We start from the raw sequence: 12500 nt of genomic DNA, 5'->3' as shown, positions 1-12500 counted from the left end.
ATCGGGTTGATAGTATCTCTCACGAGTGAGCACAGAGAGCGCGTGAGAGATACTATAAGCGCTTGGAGATAAAATTTGTATCTTCGCGATTTTGGGGGCTAAAATATTTGTTGGGCTGGTAAGTGATGGGTTAAAAACGAGCAAGTCAAATAGACCTTTTGCAAAAATGGCGCAACAATTTGAATAACAATACTTATGCATCTTAACCCTCGTGTTAATGCTTTTTAAAGGAAGGATTCCTCGCGTAGATGTGAGGCTTAAGATGTATAAGTATTGTATTTAAATTTCAGTGCCATTTATGCAATGGGTCTATACACCAGGTCCAAGTTGTTCAAACGATGGATAGCGCTATCCGCCAGGTAAATCACTATCCACAGGAGAAGTTGATCCCTAAAACATAGCTTCAAGTGACTTTAAAAAAATTCTGTTTCACCGTTTAGGAAAAATTATTTGAGATTTAGGGAGGCAAACGTTTCTGGGATCGGAAGGGCTTCGGACTGGATTCCCATAGCGCAGCCATCTTTTAGCTATTAAGTGTAAGTCCTCAACATATAATCTTAGTCCAACCAAGGCATTTTATTCGGGCCACCCAGGGCTAAGATGTTGGTAACCCAGGCCGGTGGACGTGCTTTTCAGGCGGCAGCCCCGCATTTGAGAAACGATTTCCCATTACATCTGCACTCTATTAAATCTCTCAAATTTTCAAGAAGTCAATCAAGGTGTTTGTTTTTAGGCAACCTTTTTGAACAATGGTTAATACACGAGTTTTTATAGCGCCTTTTAGATTTGTAATCTATAGCTACTATTAATATTCTATCTATTTTATTAAGAATTGTAAAGCAATATTAATGCATTTTTGAAAATAGCTCCTAGAAGTAATAAATATTATTATTATTATTATTATTATTATTATTATTATTATATATTCTTGCGCTTGTGCTTGTGCTTGCGTCATTAGTGAAAACCAGGCTTTTAATAGGTTTGCATAGTAATTCAAATCACCTTCAAGTTTCTGACGAGAGGGGAAAACCGGGGAACACGGTAGTGAAGAGGACTAACAAACTCCAGAAACTCCTCTGACATAAAATTATGGCGTTGAGTCCAGGAAACGAACTTGGGCCATATTAGTACTGTAGAAGGCGAGTGCTATCACCATCACGCCAACCCTGTCCTCATTGTTTCTTTTGGGGAACAACTTTATGCATCAATGTTGTCTCCACCAATGTTGCTTTATACTTTCAGAGAAAGTACAGCGTATGTGATGGGTAAAGGTGAGGGCAGTCACGAAGAACTCGGAGGGATGAAGCGGAAAATAATAGCCTTACAGATGGCTTAAAGGTGAGTTAATATCCATTTACCAAGAGTGTCTGATAGGCGGGTGATTTTCGGCACAGTTTTTTTAAGAATGCCAAACATTTCGCCAAAATGAAATCATTCAGTTTCTCTCGATTATATGAAAGAAGTAAAATGTGAAACCAAAGTTAGTTGGTTTATGGATTATAGAACAAGCTAGCTTTGACCAGATTTATAATGTTCAAATTGATCACTTGCGAAAAATGTTAAATCTTTGTAGCCTTTGATTATGTTTAGGGAGAGTTATATAAAGCTCATTGCCGGCTATTTACCGTGAAAAACGAATAACTTTAACAAAGCTTGCGATTGCCTCTCTACGCTGAATTTTTGAAAACAGTCAGTTCTCGCGCGTTATCGATCTTTCAGCTTTTTACAGCTTAGAATAATTTCGTAGCGGGGTTATTTTGAAAGCGTCCAGGAGTGATCGATCCAATCTTAGCGCTTTCATCCCTGAACGGGTTCCCATTGACGAGTTAAAACGCCTAGCGTTACATAATAGGCGAGGTGTGAAAACCGATGTAATGAATAGAAATTCAATTGTCCAAAACAAAGCATGATACGAACCATTACATGCATAAGATCCGGAAGTTGAGAGAAGGATTCAGTAAGATATAAACGCCTTTGGTGCTTTATGGGAGCAACCCCTTCACAATTGTCCATGCGTTGGCCCCTAGCATTTGACTTTTACGGCCACGTACGGCAAGTGTTAGACTATGTAAGTAGTTAAAGTGGAGAAAGAGGCTCGAGGGCCCTGGAATTCCCATCTTGCAATGATCTTGGGTTTAGACGTTGAAACGCATCTTTAAAAGCATGGGGTAGCCGAGATGGGCAAGGACCAGGAGTAAGATTGGTTGAACACATCTATTTCCGTGTAAACTACGCCACCACTGGCTGCTTCCATAGCGACTGTGACCGTGTGTTGCTGAACTCTGGATTCTGTCTAAACAAGATAAGCAAACAGGGCATGAGAAGGATTAAACTTGGGCTGAGGCCTAAGGGTCCTGAAGGATTTGCAAAAACCTTTAGAGGCAAAGATAGGAGGAAAATTTCCACCGCTTATAATTCTCGACGGTAGTGACAAAGGCAAAAAGCAAAGACACGTTAAGCTCAGCAGTGATCGAAATTATCAATGACCATTCCTGGAATCACCGACCCGTCGTAAAACCTTGGATAAAAAAGAAGAATGAGAAGACCGAATCGGTAAACAGTATAAGCAATCAACACTGAAACAAGGAAAACATGAAACGGGACAACAACACAGCAAAAACTTCACAATTTGATTAAATGGCACAATTTGTTGAGGGCGGTATGATGATCCTCATTGCATTTTCTGGAAAAAAAAATAAAACGAAAACGCCGTACTGAATACCGGTTTTAAATGGAACTCTTTCATGTTACTTGGAAGCAGTTGTACAAGGAGTTATCTCGATGAGATATAAAACCTTGGTCTTATAAGATTAGTGTTTTCGTTTCTGTCAATCAGCAAAAAATAAAATCCGTGTTCCGGGAATCCTGGTATCCCGTCCAATACATCCTTTATCTCAGAAGCTCCATAGGATGCGGTCAGTTATCCACCGCCATTTCATTCAATATTTGACTCTGGTGATGAGAAAAAACGGGATTGTCATAACGGTACAGTACTAGAAAAGTAAGTAATGGAATCAATGGTAATTTAAAACCTGTTTTTTTTGGTTTCTTAAAGGGACAACAAGATTTTAACGAGGCCTAGTTATAATTAGTGGGTTTTATATTTTAATGAGGCTTTGATTTGCGGCGATTGGATTTAGGCGTTAACAGTGAGCTTAGTCTTTAACCTGATAAAGGAGTTATCTCGATGAGATATAAAACCTTGGTCTTATAAGATTAGTGTTTTCGTTTCTGTCAATCAGCAAAAAATAAAATCCGTGTTCCGGCATCCTGGTTACAATCCCGTCCAATACATCCTTTATCTCAGAAGCTCCATAGGATGCGGTCAGTTATCCGCCGCCATCTTGGGTCACCTCAAATTCAGTCAATATTTGACTCTGGTGATGAGAAAAAAAAGGGATTGTCATAATGGTACAGTACTAGAAAAGTAAGTAATGGAATCAATGGTAATTTAAAACCTGTTTTTTTTGGTTTCTTAAAGGGACAACAAGATTTTAACGAGGCCTAGTTATAATTAGTGGGTTTTATATTTTAATGAGGCTTTGATTTGCGGCGATTGGATTTAGGCGTTAACAGTGAGCTTAGTCTTTAACCTGATAAACGTTTTCTTAGAAAGGCAACAGCACAAAACCAACACACACTGCCAGAGCAACCTCTGTTTTGTTAAGCAGTGCTCATCGAAACAAAGCACAGCTTACATGTACAACAGCTCACTGAAGAATGTCATACTAGGAACTATTAAACACAATCTTATACAGTATAGCATGCACTATATCCGTGAAGTAGTATTCAATGGATCTTAACTGGATGGTAAAAAAGTTTGATGCAGTAACATTTTACACTCAGATCGCAAATGGGAGTTGTTATTACATGTATATCCTATATTGTCTTACTCAGTCTCTCCATTAACGTCCCGTGTTGTGCAAACTCATAAGGCTAGCAGTCTTGCTCCATTTAGTACTTCCAGAAAATGGAAGAAAAGGTATTTCTACCTTACAGAATACCACAAAAATGATTTCAAAATGCAGGAAATGCGACATGAGAGAAACTACATTTGCAAAATTTTCTGGGGGTAGGGGATACCCCCTGTACAAATTTGTCACACGTTCTTGTTTGTTTACAATTCACTTTCTAGAAGTATTGTGCGAAAAATTTAGGTAAAAGATAGCTTATTGGACGATTAAGGACATTCGCACAAAAATCTTCCCACGTTGACATTTTGTTTCATTTCTCGCCTGAAGTTAGGCCCCAATTTCGATAGGTAGGTCATAACGGGATGTAGGCTCATCTACTCATCCGTCCAAAGTCATGAAAATAATATGTTAGAGTGAAGGTTTCTGTGCATAGAAATATAGGGGTGGGTTTTTTATTTACATGCCACTGGGGATGTTGTAAACGGTAGAGTTAATCCTGAATGAGCATTTTTGCAATTTCTACCCGTTGTAACTACTTCCGGAACTCAGGACACAAGGAAAGAAACATTTTGAAAAAGATAACTTCAAACTTTATGCGGAACACCTTCACATTAAGAGGGAGAGTTGAAAACATTGACCCCTGACTCCTTGGACTAACCCCATTGACATCTAAATGGACTACTCTATGAAATATCCCTCCTTAAAAAGTACTGAAAATATTTAAGGAACATTCTTGCTATACTTGATTATGTTGTTAAAATGTCAACAAACTGGAGTCCTTTGACAGGTGTATTATAGGAATCTAAGTCAAATAGACCCTTTGCAAAAATGGCACCGAAACTTTATGCATCTTAAGCCTCGTGTTAATGCTTTTTAAAGAAAGGATTCCTTGCGTAGATTTGAGGCTTAAGATGTATAAGTATTGTTATTGAAATTTCAGCGCCATCTATGCAATGAGTCTATACACCAGGCCCAAATTGTTCAAACGATGAATAGTGCTATAAGCGGGACAAATCACTATCCACAGGATAACTCAATTGGTTTTACTGGCGTGTATCCATTGGATAGTTTTTGTGCAGTGGATAGTGCTATCCATCGTTTGAACAACTGGGGCCAGTTGCTTTAGCATTAAACCAACTCAAAATGGACTCAGTTTAGCACTAATTTATCAAAAGAGCTTTTTTAATAACTTTCTGGACCAAATTATTTCAAATTACCAGAGCAGTTGATTCAGGTCAAATTTCCACCGTGAAAAGATAAAATGGATGATAATACGACCATAATCAATTTCTTCGAAAACGTTTTACTCTCCCACTGAGAAAGCACCAAAATTTCTCTAGGAAGTAATCTTTTTACTTTTATGATGCGGTTATCGTCCTTATTTTAATTCTCCGCAGGGATTTCCAAGACGTGTAAAGTACCAAAGGCGTTCCCGTGTAAGGGTTTCTTGGGTCTTCGTTAGTGAATATAGACTCGATTTTCCCAGCATAAAGCGTTTGAAAAAATGCCTCAAATGCAAGATATATCGACCCTGCTATACAGCGTATTCTTTATAGCGTAATGAGGAAGGAGATCTTTTTTTCCTTTTCTTAATTTTTTCTTTATCTTCCCTTCCCCTTCTCTCTTTTTTAGCTTTCACTCCAATCAGCTCAACTTTTCCATCATAGCTCAGATCAATGCTGTTACAATTACCAAAGGACTGATAATCAGATCCGGTCCTTAGGCAATCAGATTTTGCTGGCTGCAGAGAAAAATACAGACAAGAGAAGGGGAAGGAAATATCAATAAAAAATCAAAGAAAAGGGAAAAACATCTCCTTCCTTGTGACCATCAACAGCAAATATCTACAATACCGGACTCGGCATCAAAAAGGCGACTGCACTTTGCCAAACCATCCCATTCCCCTTATGTTTCCAGAAACGTTTGCTTCCCTACAGCTGAAATATATATTTTTTAAATGTTTAAGTCACCTGAAGCTATCTTTTTAGGGATCAACTACAGTTTCCTTTTTTATGTTCATTTGAAGAAAAATGAAGCTAAAAATGAAACAGAAGTTGATCCCTAAAAGATAGCTTCAAGTGGCTTTAAAAAAATACTGTTTAACCATTTAGAAAAAATGATTTGAGATTTGGGGAGGAAAATGTTTCTGGGATCATGAGGGCCTTGGGCTGGTTTTTCATGGTGCAGTCGTCTTTTTAGCTATTAAGTGCAAGTCCTCAACATGTAATCTTAGATCCAACTAAGGCATTTTATTCGAGGGTAACCCAGGGGTGAGATGTTGGTAACCCTGGGTGGACGAGCTTTTCAGGTGGCAGCCCCGCATTTGAGGAACGAGTTCCCATTACATCTGCACTCTATTAAATCTCTTAAATTTTCAAGAAGTCAATCAAGACGTTTCTTTTTAGGCAACTTTATGCGCAAGTTTTTATAGCCCTTTTTAGATTTGTAATCTGCCATTAAATGTGAATCGTAGATTTTAATACTGTATCTATTTTATTAAGAGTTGTAAAGCGCTATTGATGTATTTTTGTAAAAAGCCCCCAGAAGTAATAAATTCTAACATTATTATTTGTATATAATTCTTGCACTTGTGCTTGTGCTTGCGTCATTAGTGAAAACCAGGCTTTAGGTTTGCATAGAAAGGTTACGTTTATACAAACGTTTGTATAAATGTAACCTTTCTTTGTACTTGTACATGTTCATTGCCGTGACCTTAATATCTTCAGTTCCCACGGCCTGCTCCCGTCTGACCTTGTGGCTCAGTCGATAGAGTGGCGGAGATCTAACCCGAAGGTCGTGGGTTCAATTCCTACCCTGGTCAGAGTTTTTCTCTGTCCTTGTGTGGGCCCATTTCCATCAGTAGGGCTAACGCTCACATGGTTCATATGGGATAGAAATCTAGCACTTCACATTACCCTCTATTCAGTTAACTCAGTTTAGGTTTGCATAGTACATGTAATTCAAATCACCTTCAAGTTTCTGACGAGAGGGGAAAACCGGGGAACACAGTAGTGAAGAGGACCAACAAACTCCCCTGACATAAAATTATGGCGTGGAGTCCAGGAAATGAACTTGGGCCATACTAGTACTGTAGGATGCGAGTGCTTTCACTATCACGCCAGCCCCTGTCCTCATTGTTTCTTTTGGGAACAACTTTATGCATCAATGTTGCTTTATGGTTTCAGAGAAAGTACAGCGTGTGGGTAAAGCTGAGGGCAGTCACAAAGAACTTGGAGGGATGAAGCGGAAAATAATAGCCTTACAGATGGCTTAAAGGTGAGTTAATATCCATTTACCAAGAGTGATAGGCGGGTGATTTTCGGTGTAACTTATTTTCTAAGAATGCCAAACATGTTGCCACAATGAAATCATTCAGTTGCCCTCGGTTATGAAAGAAGTAAAATGGGAAACCAAAGTTAGTTGGTTTATGGATTATACATGTACATGTAGAACAAGCTAGCTTTGACCAGATTTATAATGTTCAAATGGATCACTTGGAAAAAATGTTAAATCTTTGTAGCCTTTGATTATGTTTAGGGAGAGTTGTATAAAGCTCATTGCCGGCTATTTATCGTGAAAAATGAATGACTTTTAACTTGCCTCGCTGCGCTGAATTTTTTGAAACTGTCAGTTCTCGTGCGTGATCGATCTTTCGGCTTTTTACAGCTTAGAGTAATTTTATAGCGGGGTTATTTTGAAAACATCTAGCGAGTGATCGATCCATCTAAGCGTTTTCATCCCTGAACAGGTTCCCATTGACGAGTTAAAACGTCTAGCGTTACATAATAGGCAAGGTGTGAAAACCATTGTAATGAATAGAAATTCACTTGTCCAAAACAAAGCATGATACGAACCATTACATGCATAAGATCCGGAAGTTGAGAGAAGGATTCAGTAAGATATAAACGCCTTTGGTGCTTTATGGGAATGGATCTGGTCTCGTTTCGGTTTCTTGCAAGCTCATCATCATCCGTCTGAGAGCAACCCCTTCACAATTATTGTTCATGCGTTTGCCCCAGCATTTGACTTTTACAGCCATGTACGGCAAGTGTTAGACTATGTAAGTAGTTAAAGTGGAGAAAGAGGCTCAAGGGTCCTGGAATTTCCATCTTGCAATGATGATCTTGGGTGTTAGACATTGAAATGCATCTTTAAAGCATGGGGTAGCTGAGATGGGCATGGACCAGGAGTAAGAATGGTTGAACACATCTATCTCCCTGTAAACTACGCCACCACTGGCTGTGACCGTGTGTTGCTGAACTCTGGACTCTGTCTAAACAAGATAAGCAAAAAGGGCATGAGAAGGATTAATTTGAGCTGAAAGGCCTAAAGGTCCTTAAGGAATTATAAAAACCCTTAGAGGCAAAGATAGGTGGAAAAATTCTAGCAGTTATTACTCTCTACGGTAGTGACAAAGGCAAAAGGCAAAGACCGTACAATAAGCTCAGCAGTGAGCGAAATTATCAATGACCATTCCTGGAATCACCGACCCGTCATAAAACCTTGGATAAAAAATGCACAACACAATGCTACTCACCTATAAATCTTGCAATAAGATATATTTATTAGATTTCATCTTGAGACTCTTGTAAGTTAGAACCAACTACTCAATGAGCAGAACCACTTTTTACAGGAAGTTGAATAACACCACAGGAAAGTACTTTTTGGTAAAGATTTAATAAGATTCTGATGTACAAGGATTTTATGTGGTGACTCAAACGTTATGCGGAACACCTTCACATTTATTTACAATGTATTTATTACAGTTTAATGACAATAAACAACGTCATCATGAGGATAGTCTATAAAAGAGTCATATAAGACCCTATACAAAGACAGACCACCTAAAAAAAAAAAATATATAACTATATTCATATATATATAATACATATTACCGGTAATTCATAAATATAATTTGTTATTAGCTGGTAGCCTGCGAATCATCCGCGGATGATCCGATGTATGTCCTGTTCCTGAATGTTAAACGCCGGGGAACCCCGTGGCTAACCAATGACCTCACTGATTGCTCTGATTCCAGCAGGGTTGTCATGATGGTGCAGTGGTTAGCACACCTGACTAGTAACCAGGGGGACACGGGTTTGATTCCCACTCATGGCTGCTGTCGCTATTTGTACACTCAAATCACTTAATATTTCTAGGAAAGCATTGTGTATCCTTCGGATCCTACTAGCTTGGGACTACGTCATTGGATTTCCATATATATATATATATATAGTTCAATGAATGGGACTAGTCGTTTGACATTTGCTTACAGGCCTGTTTCGTGGAGGCTTTAGACTTCTACTCTTCAGGGCTTTTTAATTAAACTGTGTGTTGCCTGCAGTATTTATAAATGGTCATCTTTCCACATACGTGCGTGCAAAAAAAAAAAAAAAAAAAAAAATTCACGAGGTCATTAGTGTAAGTGTCCACAAACTCGCTAACACAAGCATTCACAAGATCGCTATCGTAAGCATTTACAAGATCGTTCGTGCGTAGCGTGACTTAAATGCTTGTTATCACACTATCCGTTCTTTATAAGAAATTTTCTTGCGTGCTATCCGTTCTTTATAAGAAATTTTCTTGCGTGCCTACATGTGCTAATCAATTCTGATCTTTTGTTCAGGGATGCAAGATCGCTGTGACAGATAATAAAGAACTTTTCTAAGTTACACAGATTGCATGTTTTTGTTACGTTCGTGTACGCTCTCGCCTTTCCCAGGATCTTCCATGTTACTTGATAGTTAGCTCCTTCTTCCTTTAAATGCCATATGTGTTTACTCAGCTCGGTTTGATTCCGTTGCGTTTCCTTGATAAATGATTGCTTGTGATTTGCGAGTCTGGCCTTGAAAGTGGTGTCAGTGAGCCCTACGTATGTTTGTACGCTTTCGTTGTTGCCCGATGTGACGGTTGCTTGGTAAACGATACCCTTGGCTAGGCACTGATTATCTAAAAAAATACTGCAAGCAACACACAGTTTAATTAAAAAGCCCTGAAGAGTGGAAGTCTAAAGCCTCCACGAAACAGGCCTGCAGGCAAATGTCAAACGACTAGTCCCATTCATTGAACTATTGTAACGCTCCCCCACTTGTGGGTGTAGAGCACTCTTCGTAGGATAAACTTGGACACATCATAAGGTATATATATATATATATAAAGAACGGATAGCACGCAAGAAAATTTCTTATAAAGAACGGATAGTGTGATAACATGCATTTAAGTTACGCTACGCACGAACGATCTTGTAAATGCTTATGATAGCGATCTTGTGAATGCTTGTGATAGCGAGTTTGTGGACACTTGCACTAATGACCTCGTGAATTTTTTGCACGCACGTATGTGGAAAGATGACCATTTATAAATACTGCAGGTAACACACAGTTTAATTAAAAAGCCCTGAAGAGTGGAAGCCTAAAGCCTCCACGAAACAGGCCTGTAGGCAAATGTCAAACGACTAGTCCCATTCATTGAACTATTGTAACGCTCCCCCACTTGTGGGTGTAGAGCACTCTTCGTAGGATAAACTTGGACACATCATAAGGTATACTTAGCTCCGCCGTTCGTCGGCCGTAGAGCACTCTCCCAACGCATCTTCGTAATGGACAAGATTTCGTTCGACTACTCTACAAAAAACATCCCCTGCACTAAGAAAAAGAACTACCTGGTAAAACTTATCGAGAAAACAGAAAAACTAATACGCAACATGCGATGGAGAGCCCACGCGCACCTACACCCAGAATCAATGAACCAAAGTCGAAAGGAGACGTACGGATTCAATTCGAGACGCGCACCGCCCGTGATAGAGGAATTGAAAGACTTTGAATGCAGAATGACAGAGCTAATTAGTAACGTGGAGTTCGAGCAACGAAGAAACGATTTTCAAAGCGAACTGAGTAAAGACATCAAGAAGATCAATGGCGACGACCACCTCATAGTCAAAGCCGACAAGACCACCAATTATTACAGAATGGAACCTGGCCAGTACAACGAACTCCTGAACAAAAACATCCAAAAGTCATACAAGAAAGCACAGAAAACACAAGAGGATAAGATCAATAAAGAAGCAAAGGAAATTTCCGAAAGGCTAGACCTCTCAGATAGAATCGACATAATGGCCAAGCGCGACGCTTTCATAACCTTAAAAGACCATAAGCCAAACTTCACCAACTCCCCGACATGCCGATTAATCAGCCCAACGAAATCAGAAATCGGACGCATTAGTAAACAAATTCTTCAAAAGATCGTGAAAAAGGTAGCTACTGCGACAAAGGTCAACCTTTGGAGAAACACGCAATCAGTACTGGAGTGGTTCAACGGAATTAAGGAGAAGCAAACAGCACAATTCATATGCTTCGATATCGTGGACTTTTATCCATCAATCACCGAAAAGCTCCTAGCCGAAGCGATTGAGTTCGCCGCGAACTACACGAACATTCCACCAGAGGAAATAAACATAATTACGCATGCAAAACAAAACCTGCTTTACAGCGGAGAATCCCCTTGGGTAAAGAAAAGTGGCTTATTTGATGTGACCATGGGCTCGTACGATGGCGCAGAAACATGTGAGCTTATAGTTGTCTACATGCTAACACATTTGAAACCCATCTGCGGAAACGACATTGGACTGTATAGAGATGATGGTCTAGCTGTCTCTCATGATACTCCACAAATGGTCGAAACAGCAAAGAAGAAAATATGCGCCGTGTTCAGTGAGAAAGGATTGAAAATAACCATCGAAGCGAACAAGAAAGTAATCAATTATCTGGACGTGACACTGAACCTCAACAATGGCAAACACCAACCGTACATGAAACCTGGTAACACACCCTCATACGTCCACGCAAAGAGTAACCACCCGCCCGAAATACTGAAACGTATCCCAGAAAGCATAAACCAAAGGCTGTCAGACATATCATCCGATGAGAGGGAATTCAACAATGCAGCTCCACCGCACCAAGCGGCCCTGGAAAAAAGTGGCTACGAGTACAAGCTACACTTCGCCCCGAAAGATCGAAGAAATAAAAGACGGCGAAAACGAACTAGAAACATCACCTGGTTCAACCCCCCATTTGACGCCAGAGTAAAAACCAACCTAGGAAGAGAGTTTCTGAAAATCGTGAGGGAATGTTTCCCTAGGCGCCACGTCCTGCACGCCATATTCAATCGCAACACCCTTAAGCTGTCATACAGCTGCATGCCCAACGTGAAATCAATCATTAGCGCGCACAACAAGAATCTGATAAAGCCAAACACAGAAGACCCCAGCCAAAACCTATGCAATTGTAGAAAGAAGGCAGAGTGCCCTTTAGATAATCAGTGCCTAGCCAAGGGTATCGTTTACCAAGCAACCGTCACATCGGGCAACAACGAAAGCGTACAAACATACGTAGGGCTCACTGACACCACTTTCAAGGCCAGACTCGCAAATCACAAGCAATCATTTATCAAGGAAACGCAACGGAATCAAACCGAGCTGAGTAAACACATATGGCATTTAAAGGAAGAAGGAGCTAACTATCAAGTAACATGGAAGATCCTGGGAAAGGCGAGAGCGTACACGAACGTAACAAAAACATGCAATCTGTG

At 39.8% G+C, this 12500-nt stretch overlaps 1 long non-coding RNA gene across 3 annotated transcripts in view; it reads left to right on the top strand.

Moving 5' to 3' along the window:
• Positions 1–12500, top strand: part of LOC138003333 (uncharacterized) — a 22033-nt gene that overhangs the window by 1321 nt on the left and 8212 nt on the right. Inside the window, exons 2-3 of one of the 3 annotated variants that reach the window (XR_011123498.1) lie at positions 1243–1338; positions 7100–7190. This is a non-coding gene — a long non-coding RNA (uncharacterized lncRNA). Of the gene's footprint in view, positions 1–1242; positions 1339–2904; positions 3002–3318; positions 3428–7099; positions 7191–12500 lie in introns of those variants that run through there. The other 2 variants (XR_011123500.1, XR_011123499.1) reach the window with 2 other exon arrangements.

Source organism: Montipora foliosa, chromosome 5 (genome assembly GCF_036669935.1).
Source record: "Montipora foliosa isolate CH-2021 chromosome 5, ASM3666993v2, whole genome shotgun sequence".
NCBI classification, from domain to species: domain Eukaryota; kingdom Metazoa; phylum Cnidaria; class Anthozoa; order Scleractinia; family Acroporidae; genus Montipora; species Montipora foliosa.
The sequence above is the reverse complement of the archived record's forward strand: the minus strand, read 5'-3'. Positions and strand labels throughout refer to the sequence as shown.